The following is an 18,340-nucleotide window of genomic DNA, read 5'->3' on the forward strand; positions in this document are numbered from 1 at the left end:
ATCATCCTTGAGATGTTTCTACAACTTAATTGGAGTCCACCTGTGGTAAATTCAATTAATTGGACATGATTTGGAAAGGCACACACCTGTCTATATAAGGTCCCACAGTTGACAGTGCATGTCAGAGCAAAAACCAAGCCATGAGGTCGATGAAATTGTCTGTAGAACTCAGAGACAGGATTGTGTCGAGGCACAGATCTGGGGAAGAGTACCAAAAAATGTCTACAGCATTGAAGGTCCCCAAGAACACAGTGGCCTCAATCATTCTTAAATGGAAGAAGTTTGGAACCGCCAAGATTCTTCCTAGAGCTGGCTGCCCGGCCAAACTGAGCAATCAGGGGAGAAGGGCCTTGGTCAGCGAGGTGACCAAGGACCCGATGGTCACTCTGACAGAGCGCTAGAGTTCTTCTGTGGAGATGGGAGAACCTTCCAAAAGGACAATCATCTCTGCAGCACTCCACCAATCAGACCTTTATGGTAGAGTGACCAGACGGAAGCCACTCCTCAGTAAAAGGCACATGACAGCCCGCTTAGAGTTTGCCAAAAGGCACCTAAAGAGGCACATATGAGAAACAAGCTTCTCTGGTCTGATGAAACCAAGATTGAACTCTTTGGCCTTATTGCCAAGTGTCACGTCTGGAGAAAACCTGGCACCATCGCTACGTTGAAGCATGGTGGTGGCGGCATCATGCTGTAGGGATGTTTTTCAGCGGCAAGGGCAGGGAGACTAGTCAGGATCGAGGGAAAGATGAATGGAGCAAAGTACAGAGAGATCCTTGATGAAAACTTGTTCCAGAGTGCTCAGGACCTCACACTGGGGTGACGGTTCACTTTCCAACATGACAACAACCCTAAGCACACAGCCAAGACAACACAGGAGTGGCTTCGGGACAAGTCTCTGAATGTCCTTGAGTTGCCCAGCCAGAGCCCGGACTTGAACCCGATCGTACATCTCTGGAGAGACCTGAAAATAGCTGTGCAGCAACGCTCCCCATCTAACCTGACAGAGCTTGAGAGGATCTGCAGCGAAGAATGGGAGTAACTCCCCAGATACAGGTGTGCTAAGCTTGTGGCGTCATACCCAAGAAGATTCGACGCTGTAATCGCTGCCAAAGGTGCTTCAACAAAGTACTGAGTAAAGGGTCTGAATACTTACGCAAATGTGAAATCAGTTTTTTTATTAGCAAACATTTCTAAAAACCTGTTTTTGCTTCATCATTATGGGGTATTGTGTGTATATTAATGAGGAAAAAATGAATAAGGCTGTAACCAAACAACATGTGGAAAAGTCAAGGGGTCTGAATACTTTCCGAAGGCAATGTATCTCGAGTCATGCTCAGCCACAACTCAGTCACAATGCTCTGGTGGCACCACCTGTAGCAACAGAGACGGGCGTCAATATGCTGCCGTCATATAGGTCTAATGTCAGTCATTCAGCAAACCAGCTGACAGATCATTTGCACGCTCAATGGTTTCAACACCCCATCCATATGAACAAGCCATGCATGTATTAATTAAAATTATCAAACTATTGATGAACGATTCAAAGTAATAACACCCACAAGCAATTACAGAGGTGCACACAGTAAAATGACCATGAACAATGTAACTACAACCACCATAATGATGAACTATTAGAAAACAAAAACACAAAGAGAAAAATAACAATAACATCAATCTAAAGAATCTGATTATTATTGTAAAAAAACTAATAATGCAGGAATATTCATGATTATATTTTTATCTGACAAAGATGCATAATTCATTAAATGTAGGCATTTTAGCTCAGCGCCAAAATAGTTTTTGTCCAGGGGGTGCACTGAAGGGTTGCCACGGTTACAGCCTCAGCAAACAGCAACAGCAACGGCAACTGCAAGATCTAGGTGTGCTCCATGTACCATGTGAATGTAGTTTTTGCTTTATGAGTTTGTGGTAATGTCTGTGAGACTGAATAAACCCCCCACATAAAAAGGTAATGCCCAGGAATCAGCTTCAATATCCATGTTCTCATGTATCAGACGCGTCACAACAAGCATAGTATACTGTATGGATTGTTATTCTATTGTTATAGTCGTATGTCAAAGAGTCAGGACATGTGAGTCTGTGCCAGTTATCAGAGTTGCATCTGGTGCCTGAGGCAAAGCCAAGAAAGAGAACGACGGGCGACGACATGACTGCAAGTGGTAGACTAATGAGTCAGGCAAAGGAAAGGAAAAGACAGAATGGGAAAAAGAAAAAGGAGAGGGAAGGAAAGAAGGAAGGAAGGAAGGAAGGAAAGAGAGAGCTATTTTTCTGCTGTTTGCCCTCAGATGACAGGAGTAATTGATTTGAGCGCTTCACAGAGCAGGGATGAATAGGTAGGCTTGAGTGACTTCGCTGATCCCCCGGGTGTGTGTGTGTCTGCGTGCATGTGTGTATGCTTGGGTGCCTATGTGTGTGTGTGTGTGTGTCTGTGTGTGTGTGTGTGTACAGTCTGAAGCATGCAAGGGAGACTGGCGGTAAACTCATTGACCCTTTTTCAGAGGTCAGCCTTGATGACAAAGACCACATGCCGGGTCAGTGTGTATTGATATAGTGTAAAATCAAATCACTTCATTGATCAAGCGTTCAAACAATTGTGTAATAAGCAGTACATAAAGGTATGCCCAAGGGAGTGAGCTCTAACGACACAAAAGGTGTTCAGCTTTTATAGACAGCAAAATTCTCTGGCAGACTGTGTGACCCACTGTCTGAGACCCAAACAGGCAGGGGTGGGGAGTAAAACAGTGGTGGTTTATCACTGAGTCCTCTGACTGGGCAGAAGACTTCTGTTCTCTGTCCCGTTTGGGTGATGTAGCATGGAACCTGTTTGTGTGCACGGTGGTCCAATCAGTCTGTACCCAATGCCCCCAAAGAGCACACAAGAGAGCCTCTGCCTGGATAAAGGGTGCATACACTGACAGAACTGAGACACATACACCACTGTTCTATTGGCAGAAATCATGGTTACCACCAGTGCTCTCATGCAAACTGTGAAGGCCAGATGGCAAAGAGTGTGTCAAGATGATCACATAGGCATGTAGCTAGACCATCAGCATTCTAAACAGAATACACTGACAGTTTGATAGTAAAGCATGTTTTCCTTTCATCCAAAGGCTGAAATTTCCATTTAAATAAAATTCTTAAGTTAAAAGAACTCACCACATGACAATATTGTAAGTACAGAATTTCTAACAGAGCAGATGGTTGATTGGTTTAAAAACTCCATGATGCCAAATAAAAGAACAATTTTCACAGTTTTCTAAAACACTGCATGTCTCTTGAGGTTTTGTGCTTTGTTCTGGGACCGGTTTCCCAAAAGCATCTTAAGGATGAACTTAACCTTGAGGATGAACTTAACCTTAAGATGCCTTTTGGAAACCGGGCCCAGGGCTTTTCACAAAAATGCATAAATACACATCCAAATTAGACTCAGTTAAAGTGACGATCTGCTATTCATGTACAATGCAACATTACACTGACACTACAATGCAACATTACACTGACATTATAATGCAACATTACACTGACAGTGTTTACAGCAATGCAAGAGAAGAAACAGACAGTTTTGTCTGTCTGAACCCATGATTTATATATACACTAGATGACTAATAGGAATGCTGTGTTGAAGCCACTGTGCCTCCATCTTGGCACTCCTCCACTAAAATACATTTTGGAAGCTATAGAAATACATTTAATGTCTCCATTTGTTTTTGTCACATTTATTCTGTTAGACACGTTAATGCATCCTTTCTAAAGTATGCTACATTTACATTTTAGTCATTTAGCTCCAGAGAGATTTACAGTTAGTGCATTCATCTTAAGGTGAGACAACCGCATATCACAGTCATAGTAAGCACATTTTCCTCAATAAAGAAGCATATCCTGAAGGTAGGGAAGGGAGGGGCAGTTCCCCTTGCTGATTTGAGCACAGCCTTAAAGTAGGGAAGGGAGGTATCACGTTCTGACCATAGTTCTTGTGTGTTTTGCTTGTTTTAGTGTTGGTCGGGACGTGAGCTGGGTGGGCATTCTATGTTGTGTGTCTAGTTTGTCTGTTTCTATGTTTGGCCTAATATGGTTCTCAATCAGAGGCAGATGTTTTGTGTTGTCTCTGATTGGGAATCATATTTAAGTGGCTTGTTTTGTGTTGGGGTTTGTGGGTGGTTGTTTCCTGTCTTCGTGTTTTCTCTGCACCAGATAGGGCTGTATCGGTTTGCCACATTTGTTATTTTGTATCGTGTTTATCGTTTTATTAAACATGTTGAGCACTGGCTACGCTGCGTCTTGGTCCGATCCCTGTTACACCCTCTCTTCTCGTGAAGAGAGGGAAGGCTGCCGTTACAGGAGGGGCAGTTCCCCTTGCTGATTTGAGCATAGCCTTAAAGTAGGGAAGAGAGGGGCAGTTCCCTGTCCTGATTTGAGCATAGCCTTAAAGTAGGGAAGGGAGGGGCAGTTCCCCTTGGGCTGATTTGAGCATAGCCTTAAAGTAGGGAAGGGAGGGGCAGTTCCCCTTGGGCTGATTTGAGCATAGCGTTAAAGTAGGGAAGGGAGGGGCAGTTCCCCGTCCTGATTTGAGAATAGTCTTAAAGTAGGGAAGGGAGGAGCAGTTCCCCTTGGGCTGATTTGAGCATAGTCTTAAAGTAGGGAAGGGAGGGGCAGTTCCCCTTGGGCTGATTTGAGCATAGCCTTAAAGTAGGGAAGGGAGGGGCAGTTCCCCTTGGGCTGATTTGAGCATAGCCTTAAAGTAGGGAAGGGAGGGGCAGTTCCCCTTGGGCTGATTTGAGCATAGTCTTAAAGTAGGGAAGGGAGGGGCAGTTCCCCTTGGGCTGATTTGAGCATAGCCTTAAAGTAGGGAAGGGAGGGGCAGTTCCCCTTGGGCTGATTTGAGCATAGTCTTAAAGTAGGGAAGGGAGGGGCAGTTCCCCTTGGGCTGATTTGAGCATAGCCTTAAAGTAGGGAAGGGAGGGGCAGTTCCCCTTGGGCTGATTTGAGCATAGTCTTAAAGTAGGGAAGGGAGGGGCAGTTCCCCTTGGGCTGATTTGAGCATAGCCTTAAAGTAGGGAAGGGAGGGGCAGTTCCCCTTGCTGATTTGAGCATAGCCATAAAGTAGGGAAGGGAGGGGCAGTTCCCCGTCCTGATTTGAGAATAGTCTTAAAGTAGGGAAGGGAGGAGCAGTTCCCCTTGGGCTGATTTGAGCATAGTCTTAAAGTAGGGAAGGGAGGGGCAGTTCCCCTTGCTGATTTGAGCATAGCCTTAAAGTAAGGAAGGGAGGGCCAGTTCCCCTTGGGCTGATTTGAGCATAGCCTTAAAGTAGGGAAGGGAGGGCCAGTTCCCCTTGGGCTGATTTGAGCATAGCCTTAAAGTAGGGAAGGGAGGGGCAGTTCCTCTTGCTGATTTGAGCATAGCCATAAAGTAGGGAAGGGAGGGGCAGTTCCCCTTGGGCTGATTTGAGCATAGCCTTAAAGTAGGGAAGAGAGGGGCAGTTCCCCGTCCTGATTTGAGCATAGCCTTAAAGTAGGGAAGGGAGGGGCAGTTCCCCTTGCTGATTTGAGCATAGCCATAAAGTAGGGAAGGGAGGGGCAGTTCCCCTTGCTGATTTGAGCATAGCCATAAAGTAGGGAAGGGAGGGGCAGTTCCCCGTCCTGATTTGAGCATAGCCTTAAAGTAGGGAAGGGAGGGCCAGTTCCCCTTGGGCTGATTTGAGCATAGCCTTAAAGTAGGGAAGCGAGGTGCAGTTCCCCTTGGGCTGATTTGAGCATAGCCTTAAAGTAGGGAAGGGAGGGGCAGTTCCCCTTGGGCTGATTTGAGCATAGCCTTAAAGTAGGGAAGGGAGGGGCAGTTCCCCTTGCTGATTTGAGCATAGCCTTAAAATAAGGGAGGGCCAGTTCCCCTTGGGCTGATTTGAGCATAGCCTTAAAGTAGGGAAGGGAGGGGCAGTTCCCCTTGGGCTGATTTGAGCATAGCCTTAAAGTAGGGAAGGGAGGGGCAGTTCCCCTTGGGCTGATTTGAGCATAGTCTTAAAGTAGGGAAGGGAGGGGCAGTTCCCCCTGCTGTTCCATAGGCAAGCACCATGTTAATGTGGGTCGCGACATATCAGAGGCAACAAATTAAAAACAATTACTGTTGAGAGTTAGAATAGTAAAATACACAAGGTGCATTTAAAAAATGTGGTTGTGTCTCAGCAGTTTTTCTCTTGTTATGTCAGTCACTGACAGTCACTCAATTAGCCATATTAGCCTTAATGCATACTTTGAAATTAAATTATGTGAGCGTAACATAAAAAAGCACATATATATATATATATATATATATGTGTAACGGAATTCGTCATCCTCATCTGACGAGGAGTAAGAAAGGTCGGACCAATGCGCAGCGTGGTAAGTGTCCATTATATTTAATAATACTGAACACGACAACAAAACAAAAATAACAAAGTGAATAAAATAAGAAAACCGAAACAATTCCGTGTGGAACACACAAACACGGAAGACAACCACCCACAAAACACAACAGAAATCAGGCTACCTAAATATGGTTCCCAATCAGAGACAATGACTAACACCTGCCTCTGATTGAGAACCATATCAGGCCAAACGAAAAACCCAACATAGAAACACAAAACATAGATAACCCACCCAACTCACCCCCTGACCATATTAAAACAAAGAAAATACAAAAGAACTAAAGAACTAAGGTGCCATGTACCCCGGCCCGAGGAGACGCACTGGAGACCAGATGCGTAGAGCCGGCTTCATGGCACCTGGCTCGATGCCCACTCTAGCCCGGCCGATACGAGGCGCTGCTATGTACTGCACTATGCACACGTACTGGAGACACAATTCGCATCTCCGCATAACACGGTGCCTGCCCGGACCCTCTCTCTCCATGGTAAGCACGGGGAGCTGGCTCAGGTCTCCTACCTGACTTAACCACACCCCCCGTGTGACCCCCCCAAGACATTTTTGGGGCTGCCTCTCAGGCTTCCAGCCGCGCTTTCGTGCTGCTTCCTCATACCACCGCCTCTCGGCTTTAGCTGCCTCCAGCTCTTCCCGAGGACGGCGATATTCTCCAGCCTGTGCCCAGGGTCCCTTGCCGTCCAGAATCTCCTCCCAGGTCCAGGAGTCCTGCGATTTTGGCCGCTGCTGCTGCCCGTTACCACGCTGCTTGGTCCTTTGGTGGTAGGTGATTCTGTAACGTAGAAACCCACCCAACTCACGCCCTGACCATACTAAAACAAAGAAAATACAAAAGAACTAAGGTCAGAACGTGACAATATATATATAAAATATGTGTGTTTTGTTATGTTTAGCCCACATAATTTTTTTACAGTGTATATACAGTTGAAGTATATATATTCAGTTGAAATCGAAGTTTACATACACTTAGGTTGGAGTTATTAAAACTCGTTTTCAACCACTCCACAAATTTCTTGTTAACAAACTATAGTTTTGGCAAGTCAGTTAGGACATCTACTTTGTGCATGACACAAGTAATTTTTCCAACAATTCTTTACAGACAGATTATTTCACAGAAGTTTACATACACTAAGTTCACTGTGCCTTTAAACAGCTTGGACAATTCCAGAAAATTATGTCATGGCTTCAGAAGCTTCTGATAGGCTTATTGACATCATTTGAGTCAATTGGAGGTGTACCTGTAGATGCATTTCAAGGCCTACCTTCAAACTCAGTGCCTCTTTGCTTGACATCATGGGAAAATCAAAAGAAATCAGCCAAGACCTCAATTTTTTTTTGTAGACCTCCACAAGTCTGGTTCATCATTGGGAGCAATTTCCAAACACCTGAAGGTACCACATTCACCTGTACAAACAATAGTATGCAAGTATAAACACCATGGCACCACGCAGCCGTCATACCACTCAGGAAGGAGACGCGTCCTGTCTCCTAGAGATGAACATACTTTGGTGCGAAAAGTGCAACTCAATCCCAGAACAACAGCAAAGGACATTGTGAAGATGCTGGAGGAAACCAGTACAAAAGTATCTATATCCACAGTAAAACGAGTCGTATATTGACTTAACCTGAAAGGCCGCTCAGCAAGGAAGAAGCCACTGCTCCAAAAAAAGCCAGACTATGGTTTGTAACTGCACATGGGGACAAAGATTGTACTTTTTGGAGAAATGTCCTCTGGTCTGATGAATCAAAAATAGAACAGTTTGGCCACAATAACCATCATTTTGTTTGGAGGAAAAAGGGGGAGGCTTGCAAGCCGAAGAACACCATCCCAACCGTGAAGCACGGCGGTGGCAGCATCATGTTGTGGAGGGGCTTTGCTGCAGGAGGGACTGGTGCACTTCACAAAATAGATGGCATCATGAGGTATGAAAATTATGTGGATATATTGAAGCGACATCTTAAGACACCAGTCAGGAAGTTAAAGCTTGGTCTTCCAAATGGTCTTCCAAATGGACAATGACCCCAAGCATACTTCCAAAGTTGTGGCAAAATGGCTTAAGGACAACAAATTCAAGGTATTGGAGTGGCCATCACAAAGCCCTGACCTCAATCCTATAGAAAATGTGTGGGCAAAACTGAAGAAGTGTGTGCGAGCAAGGAGGCCTACAAACCTGACTCAGCTACACCAGCTCTGTCAGGAGGAATGGGCCAAAATTCACCCAACTTATTGTGGGAAGCTTGTGGAAGGCTATCCGAAACGTTTGACCCAAGTTAAACAAATTAAATACAATGCTACCAAATACTAATTGAGTGTATGTAAACTTCTGACCCACTGGGAATGTGATGAAAGAAATAAAAGCTGAAATAAATCATTGTCTTCTATTATTCTGACATTTCACATTCTTAAAATAAAGTGGTGATCCTAACTGACCTAAGACATGGAATATTTACTAGGATTAAATGTCAGGAATTGTGAAAAACTGAGTTTAAAAGTATTTGGCTAAGGTGTATGTGTAGCGTGGTTCGTTCTGCGTTGTGTAATTCTTAATGAAGACGCTGCCACAACTGATGGTCTGCTCGTTGAAATCTTTTTATTTGCCCTGCACACGAAGAGACAACACACACGTTACCCTTGGTGCAGTCACAGCTCTCCGGCACCTTGCTAGCCGAGGGTCAGGCAAAAGAGCGCCAAAAGGAATTAACAGGTGCTGCGTGCACACTCGCTGCACAACAGCATATACAAGTAAAACTATACAGAACATAATTCTGACAAAATAAAAGACATACCTGCACACGAAGAGACAACACACACGTTACCCTTGGTGCAGTCACAGCTCTCCGGCACCTGCGCGAGCACATGTACACTCACTCAACCACTGTCACAAGTACTTAGAAGTTACAACAGATACCCCAGTCAGTGAGCTCTGTGAAACTTGTTAACATAAATTCCTACACTGTCCACACTATACCAAACGTATGGTTGCAAAACAGTACATTGTATAACCTTATGACGGTTCCATATTAAACAGTTTCGGAGCCAAGGACAACATACCTTGCTAGCCGAGGGTCAGGCAAAAGAGAACGATAAAGTGGTATGGGGATACAGATAACCCGCGATGGGCCAAACCAAAATATACAAAACTTTTACAATCACTTGTATGTACAATATTGGTATGAAAAAGTGTTTGTACACCAAATAAAAACATTAGCTATGCAGCTGTAATTAAATAAAAAAATACACTGAATTATTATTATTATTACCAGATTATTAACATCCCCTCTTGACCTGGCCTATTTGAATTGGTCCTTGTGTGCAATTTGGTGCGTAATCTAGGGGAACAACATCACACTGCTACATTCACCCCCACTGTTTTACACTAGATTATAGACCCAAAACAAAACACATTACCTCAAAGGTAACAAAGCAAAGAAAGAAAAAAAATTCACACCCACAGGGCGACAGAGTAACCCAGTGTAGTCCCTTAATTCTAGACCCACAAATGGTCGATCAGCTGAAAAGCTATCCCGCGAAGGATTAGGAAAAATAAGGGGTAGCTAATCCCTTATTCAACCGTATACGAAAAATGCCATATACATTTTATGCCGATGGACTACACACAAAGTTACATGAATTGTCAAATATATTAGACAAACCCACAAATCATTCTAAGACATGCTTAGATTTCCTACATTCCTACAAAAGAAAAGGTAGGCAATATCCTACCGTCACTGAGAAAACAAGAACTGTTTCATTTCCTGTGTAGACATAGTTTGGATTAACCTATCCACTGGCTTAATAAGTCTACCCAGTCTAGTCCGAACACCCTCACCCACAAACCTAGCAGGAATGTCACAGACAGCACTAACCCTGCTCAGAGGTCTAACCTCAGGATGGGGAGTACTACAGATCCGCATCTCCGGAGCCAGCACACTTTCAGTTACCGACTCAACACTAGTAGTGTCAGACGACTGATCAGAATCCTGGTAGATTGTCACAGACCACACTGACGAAGCATCTTCAACCAAGGTAACATCATCCACACTGAATGGAGTTTCGCAATCAGAACTCTTGTAGGCTTCGGGGATATCTCTCTGGTCCACTTCTGCTGAGCACACCTCACTTAAGGGGACTTCATACGGTTGTTCCACCTCACTTCCATCAGCCGGGACTTCACCATCCTCTTGGAGTATCCTCCCAGAAGACTCAGGAAGGCCTGCTACCCAGTGGACAGTCCTGGCGTCACTCCCATCCATTTGGCTGGACATTGCAGACATCTCAGAGATCACGTCACCACTCGATAGAGATCCGTGACCCTCAGGTTCCTCCCACGAAGGTAAAGGCAGAAAGTTGACTGGCATAATCAGGTTCCTATGCACAGTTTTGATGCGTCCAGTGGTAGGGTGTTGGATACGATATGTGTTCAGTGAGCTGTTCTTTGCAACCACTATGTACACCACACTCTCCCAGCGATCAGCCAGTTTCTTCTTGCCCCTCTCCCCCTTGTTAGCAAGTAGAACTCTATCTCCCTTCTGCACCGAGTGACCCTTAGACCGTCTGTTGTAGACCTCGGCTTGTCTCTTTTGTTGCTTACTGGCATGCTGCTGGGCCAATGTCATGGCCTCTCTCAGATCCTCACCCAGAGACTGGACATACTTATCCACATCTACTGTGTCCCCATCCAACAGCACACTTTCAAACATAACATCTACCGGCAACCTAGGGGTGCGTCCGAACATCAAGAAGAAGGGTGGAAACCCAGTAGTCTCATGAACAGTGCAGTTATAGGAGAATGTCAATGTGTTCAACATCTGAGGCCATTTAGCCTTAGACCTAGCTGGCAGAGCTCTAATCATCCCACCCAGTGTGCGATTCAGACGTTCTGCTTGACCGTTACCCATGGGATGATAAGGTGTGGTGTGGGACTTTTCAACACCAGATAACTGAAGTAATTCTGCAATAAGTAAACTCTCGAAGTTTGCACCCCTGTCAGAATGGATGCAATCAGCGAACCCATAAATGCAGAAGAAATTATTCCAGAGAACACGAGCAACAGTCTTAGCAGACTGGTTTGGACATGGATACGCACAGGCCAGCTTAGTAAAGTGATCAGTCACTACTAACACATCAATAGACTTGTTGTTTGAATCTTCGGCAGTCCAGAAATCAATACACACAAGTTCTAAAGGTGCCGTTGTCACAATGGAGACAAGTGGGGCTCTCGCTTCAGGCTCAGGTGCTTTACTCAACACACATCTCTTACAGTGGGCCACATATTCCTTGACATCCTTCTCCATAGATTCCCAGTAAAACCGCTGTCTCGTGAGCCACAATGTGCGCTGCTGACCCTGATGACCAGCATCATCATGAACTCCCTTCAACACAAGGCCTCTCAAAGACACAGGTACGACATACTGGAATATTTTCTTCTTACTCACTGGGTGTTTTGAGACACGATACAGAATCCCTAACCGCGTGGTGAGTTTCCCCCACTGTCTTAGAGTATAAACTGTTTCTTTAGCTTCAAAGACTCGCTCTCTCCTAGATGGGCGCCGGCCTCTATCTACAAAGAACATTACTCTGCTGATGATAGGATCCAGTGACTGGTTATCATACAGCTCCTTGTGTGTAAGGACAGGTAAAGGGCTCTGACCCATGGACATCAACTTCTCAAGGTGCTGCACATGTGAAACGGACCTCACTGTGGCACCATCATCCCATCGGCGATGGGCTTGAAGGACAGCAGACACCTCTTCACAGGAAACCAACCCACTGACATCGTCTCCAGCTCTACTCAACTCACTCCCAGGAGCCATAGACGTTCCACAGCCAGCCTCGGGCTGCTCACAGGAGAGACGGAACATGTCTTGTACATCATCCAGTCGAAGACCTCTGGCTTCCTCCAGCAGGACATCATATGGAATTCTTGTCAGTCGGTGCAGAACTTTGGGGCGGACAAATGGCTCTCTGCTCAAAGCATCAGCAACGACATTCTTGGGCCCTGGTATGTACTGGATATCAAAATCAAAAGGTGCCAGCTTTGCAACCCATCTCTGCTCACATGCATCAAGTCTCGGCTTTGTAAGAATATATTTGAGTGGATTGTTGTCGGTCCACACCGTAAACTTATGCCCTCGCAGCCAATGGCTGAACTTATCATGAATGGCCCATTTCATGGCTAGAAATTCCAGCCGGTGAGCAGGATACTTGGATTGTGCATGATTAAGAGATTTACTAGCAAAAGCTATTGGCCTGGCTATGGCCTTCCCATCTTGCACTTGGGATAGTACCGCTCCCAAACCACTAGTAGATGCATCAACAGAAAGCAAAAATGGCTGAGAAAAATCTGGATGAGCCAGCAGTGCCTGGTCAACTAGTGCTGCTTTCAAAGCTTCAAAAGCGAGTTGACACTCGGCAGTCCAGTCTGCAGCAGTGAGCCTGCGAGAGGGACCAGGCCTCTTTCTGCCCTTGCCTCTCCTAGGCTTCTTCTGACCTGTAGTCAGCTGAAACAATGGCCTAGCAACCATGGAACAATTCTCAATGTAGTGTTGATAGTATACTACCATACCAAGGAAAGAACGGATTTTGCTAGGAGACGGAGTGACACCATCAGCTTCCATCATCTCACTCTCAGTCACATTCAAAATGGTTTGAATCTTAGCAGGATCAGTGGCTACGCCCTCCTGAGAAATGATGTGGCCCAAAAACTTAACAGACCTCCTCAAAAACTTGCACTTAGACGGAGACAGTTTAAGATTGTGCTCCTGCAACCGCTGGAAAACCATCTCAAGTCTCTGCAGACTCTCTTCCTCCGTCTTAGCAAAAACCATCAGATCATCCAAATAGCAAAGGAGACTTAGAAAGTTTTGGTCCCCAAAGATGGTCAGCATCATTCTCATAAACGTAGCCGGGCTGTTGCAAAGGCCCTGAGGCAAACGATTGTACTCGTGCAGACCTAAAGGAGAGGAAAAGGCAGTGTATTTCTTATCCTCTTCATGCAGTGGCACATTGTAGTACCCTGATGTCAAGTCCATTGTGCTGAAGAAGGCATTACCTCCCAGCGCCGCCAGTACATCAGCCTGATGAGGCAGGGGATGAGCATCCTTCACTGTGCGGGCGTTTAACCACCTAAAGTCAGTACATAGACGCAAGTCCCCATTCTTTTTCCATACCAGCACCAATGGTGAGGCATACTCGCTGCTGGATTTTCTGACGATTTCCTTTTCCTCCATATCATCCAGTGTTTCCCTGAGTTTTTGGTAATCAGCTGGAGAAAGCCTACGATAAGGTAATCGAAATGGGCGGTCATCAGTCAGCCGTATGCGATGGCAGAACTCTTTTGCCTCTCCACAATCCAGGCTATGTCTAGAGAACACCGTGTCATACTTCTCAATTAAACCGACAAGTTTGTCTTTCCAGAACTGTGAGACTGGACACTCCTCAACCGACAGGCCTTGAAGTCCAAGATTGCTCAGTGTACTGTTTCCATTAACTACACTGCCATCAACTGAACTCTTGGCTGTAAGACTGCCATGTGAGCTGTCACATTGTGCTTTTGCCACGTTCTGGTAAGCAGCTTTCTGCTTGACATCATCAAAATCCTCCAATGCAATACAAGGGTACACATCTGCCACTTTAGCATTTCGTCTCAGGGTAACTGGCGAAGTTGTTGGATTCACAATCTTCACAGGGAGCCATCCATCCCCCCACAGAGGCGTAACTACTCTCCCTACTAGTATGTGTCGATTCACACAACGAGACGTGCTGGGTTCGACAACAACAGTACTGCCCACAGAGAGTTTTGTCTTTGGGGGTAAGCGGCCCCACACAAGATGCTCACTCATGGGTTGGAGCGTTACTGCCCTCTTCAACTTAATGGTGCCCACTTTATCTGGGATGGAGTCTCCTCTCCATCTCTCCAGATTTGATAGGAGACGCAGGAACTGGCTGTCCTCACACTGTCCAGAGGGACCTGGCGTACCCACCACCTGCCAGTAGCTGTCATTTGATTTGAACTGTCTAATCAGAGACTTCAACACGTTAGTGCCAACAATGAGTTCATCAACCTGCCCATCTACAATCAGCACTGGGACTACATAACTGAAGCCATAAAGCTGTAGTTTCAAGTCACACATGCCCACTGGGCTAGTTTGCGTCCCACCACAACCCACCAGTATGATGTCTGAAGGAGCTAGAAAGTTCCCCTCTACCACTCCTGCCTCCCTCAACCGAGGTACAATATCTGCGCGCAGAGTAGTAGCCATGGACCCACTATCTAACATCCCCTTCAGCTCAACTTTATCCTGTACTAGCACGGTGGTGTAAAACAAACTGTCATTCTGAGAAATTCTCATTGTGTTCTGAAAAATTACTGTGTTGTTCTTGGGTACTGACTCACAAAAATAAGAATAAACAGATTGGATATCATCATCAGTGGAGGAAAAATTAGACTGCCTCACATTGCCCTCCTCAGAATGGAGACTTTCTAGTTTTCCTGAGACCTGCCAGTCTGCCCACATACAGGGCTCTTTCGCTTCCCAGTCTCACTACAGTCAAAGCTCATGTGGCCAGGAGAGAAGCACTTGAAACACAGCTGGTGCATCTGACAGTGAGCTTTGGTCCAGTGATTAGTGCTTCCACAGACAGCGCACTCACGCTCACGTTTGGGGAACTGTTTACGGGGCCCTCTGTTCACAGACTGAGTATTGCTGACAAGAGCCTTCTCTAGCATACTCAAAACCTTCTCTAATGTCCCACCCTCAGATACAGATTGGGCCTGTTCTGGTTCACGGCCACATCGAGAAAAAGATGACACATTAGGTCTGCTCTCAGGATCCACTTCCTCCTGGGGGGAGTCGAAGACAGCAGCCACCTGCTGTGAAAGTTGTGTTCTACATGCTTTACGCTCCCTTAACAGTTCATCCAAACGATCCTGTACCTCACTGGCTGTCCAGTCACGAAGGGGTTTGCATTTGAACACTTGGGCCAACTCTTTATCAGGACAGTTACGTACAAACATGACTGCCAACTCTGAGCACTGATTGGGCAAGGTTCTACCCTCACTTACAAGGTACTGTTCAGCTGCTTCTGCAGCTTTGTTAAGCCTAATCCAGAAATCTAGTGGACCCTCATTAGCATATGGTCTCATTGAATAGAAGTCAGCTAATGGCATACCTGAGTAGACAGTATCCCCAAAGTGTTGCTTGAGAACACTGAACACTGCCTTAACATCTGTGACAACAGGGTTGTTACGCATCCAGACTTTGGTCACATCCCGTGCCCTCCCCATGAGCCTAGACATCACCTCCCCAACATTCTCAGACCCAGTGTAACCCCTCTTCTCTAGGTAGACTCCCATTAGCTCCTCCCACTCCAGGACAGAGTACTTATCTGAGCCATCACCCCTGAAGAAAGGTGGAGCACTAACCTCTGACTTCACAACCAGATTCAGCTTGGACGCATCAATTAAAGTTGACCCACATTGTTGAGGCAGGGGAAACTGCTGGGATTGGTCAGGGGAATGGGCAGGAGAAAGACTTGAAGCCCCAGGCTGCAGTAAACTCGCTCTGATAGATTCTCCTATCTCTGAACCAATCTGCTTAATAAGGTCACTAAGCTGACTCGGTGTCCCATTATTACTGAGGACTGGGGACAATGGTACATCAAGAGACAGAGGTGGGATACCCTGGTCAGGTGGAGTAAACAGCCTACCCCTCCCAGTGCTTGTAAACTCAGGACTAGCAGCCACTCTACTCCCAGGAGCTGACTGTACCAATGGTGTAAATGCATGGACACCCCTCCCTCTACCCACACTAACCACACCAAAATCCCCAGCATAACTCATCTTATGGACTTGAGAGTCTTCCATGGCTCAATAGAGAACTAAACTACAATGTAATTTACTGCATACAAATACAAAAAAAAATGCAATAAACAAATTCCCTCAAAACATGCAAATAAACGCCAATACAATTATCTAGTGAATATGCTACATTCACCTTCACTATTTACAGTATACATTCACTTATAGCAAACCATCAACAAGTGCGCATGCGCGGGTCGCGCATCTCCTCCACATGCACAGCTCCGGTGGTCAGCTTGAGCTAACCAGTCGGCAGGTCGCGGCACCAGTTTGTAGCGTGGTTCGTTCTGCGTTGTGTAATTCTTAATGAAGACGCTGCCACAACTGATGGTCTGCTCGTTGAAATCTTTTTATTTGCCCTGCACACGAAGAGACAACACACACGTTACCCTTGGTGCAGTCACAGCTCTCCGGCACCTTGCTAGCCGAGGGTCAGGCAAAAGAGCGCCAAAAGGAATTAACAGGTGCTGCGTGCACACTCGCTGCACAACAGCATATACAAGTAAAACTATACAGAACATAATTCTGACAAAATAAAAGACATACCTGCACACGAAGAGACAACACACACGTTACCCTTGGTGCAGTCACAGCTCTCCGGCACCTGCGCGAGCACATGTACACTCACTCAACCACTGTCACAAGTACTTAGAAGTTACAACAGATACCCCAGTCAGTGAGCTCTGTGAAACTTGTTAACATAAATTCCTACACTGTCCACACTATACCAAACGTATGGTTGCAAAACAGTACATTGTATAACCTTATGACGGTTCCATATTAAACAGTTTCGGAGCCAAGGACAACATACCTTGCTAGCCGAGGGTCAGGCAAAAGAGAACGATAAAGTGGTATGGGGATACAGATAACCCGCGATGGGCCAAACCAAAATATACAAAACTTTTACAATCACTTGTATGTACAATATTGGTATGAAAAAGTGTTTGTACACCAAATAAAAACATTAGCTATGCAGCTGTAATTAAATAAAAAAATACACTGAATTATTATTATTATTACCAGATTATTAACATCCCCTCTTGACCTGGCCTATTTGAATTGGTCCTTGTGTGCAATTTGGTGCGTAATCTAGGGGAACAACATCACACTGCTACATATGTAAACTTCTGACTTCAACTGTAATATATATATATATATAAATAAACGTTTTCCTCAAAGTACACTGAACAAAAATATAAACGCAACATGTAAAGTGTGGGTCCCATGTTTCATGAGCTGAGTATTTCTGCCTGTAATAAAGCCCTTTTGGAGGGAAAAACTCAGTCCAGTCGTGTGAGATCCATAGATTAGGGCCTAGCTATTTTATTTACATTGACTGATTTCCTTAAATGAACTGTAACTTAGTCAAATCTTTGAAATTGTTGCATGTTGCGTTTATATTTTCGTTCAATATATAATTTTTAGAGATTACTAATGCTACTGTCCCCACTACAACAAAAAATAGTTCAATACATGTAATTCTGTCCTTTTTAATTGAAATACATTCCTATGGAGGACTCGTCCTACTGGGGAGTGTCGTTATGGCTGACCGGTGGCTTCAAAGCCTCTCAATGGCCAATACATGGCTTAGCAATCCATGGTTTACATACAGCATTGGTCTGAACACACGCTTCTGTTGCTGGAGGAACTTATTAATGTGTTGCTGGCTGGTACCATGTCTTGCACAGTACACACCCATATTTTTATGTCTGCCTATGTGTTTGTAGTAAACATTAGTTTAGCTATTAGTTGTACTATATGTGTAATGCATAGCAAACTAACCAGAACTTGTATATACCTACACAACACGGTATGAGCACTGTATCCATTTTGTGCTGCACCCAACACACACCCAGCCCCCTTCAGTCTACCCCTCCATCTACCCATCCTCCCCTCAGTCTTTCCCCTTCTTCTCTCTGTAGAATGGGTTTCAATGGGAGGCTGTTGCCATGGCAACTGAAGTCATTAAACAAGCCTAAAATGTTATTTTTCACACTGACACAGGCATGTTCTGACGTACACACTGTGCAAACACACATAGATAGC

General features: G+C 45.3%; 1 protein-coding gene across 3 annotated transcripts in view; it reads left to right on the top strand.

The window, feature by feature from the left end:
* Positions 1-18,340, top strand: part of LOC129829851 (PDZ domain-containing protein 4-like) — a 36,261-nt gene that overhangs the window by 3,736 nt on the left and 14,185 nt on the right. The window lies entirely within an intron of this gene.

Source organism: Salvelinus fontinalis, chromosome 31, assembly GCF_029448725.1.
Source record: "Salvelinus fontinalis isolate EN_2023a chromosome 31, ASM2944872v1, whole genome shotgun sequence".
In the NCBI taxonomy this organism is placed as follows: Eukaryota; Metazoa; Chordata; class Actinopteri; order Salmoniformes; family Salmonidae; genus Salvelinus; species Salvelinus fontinalis.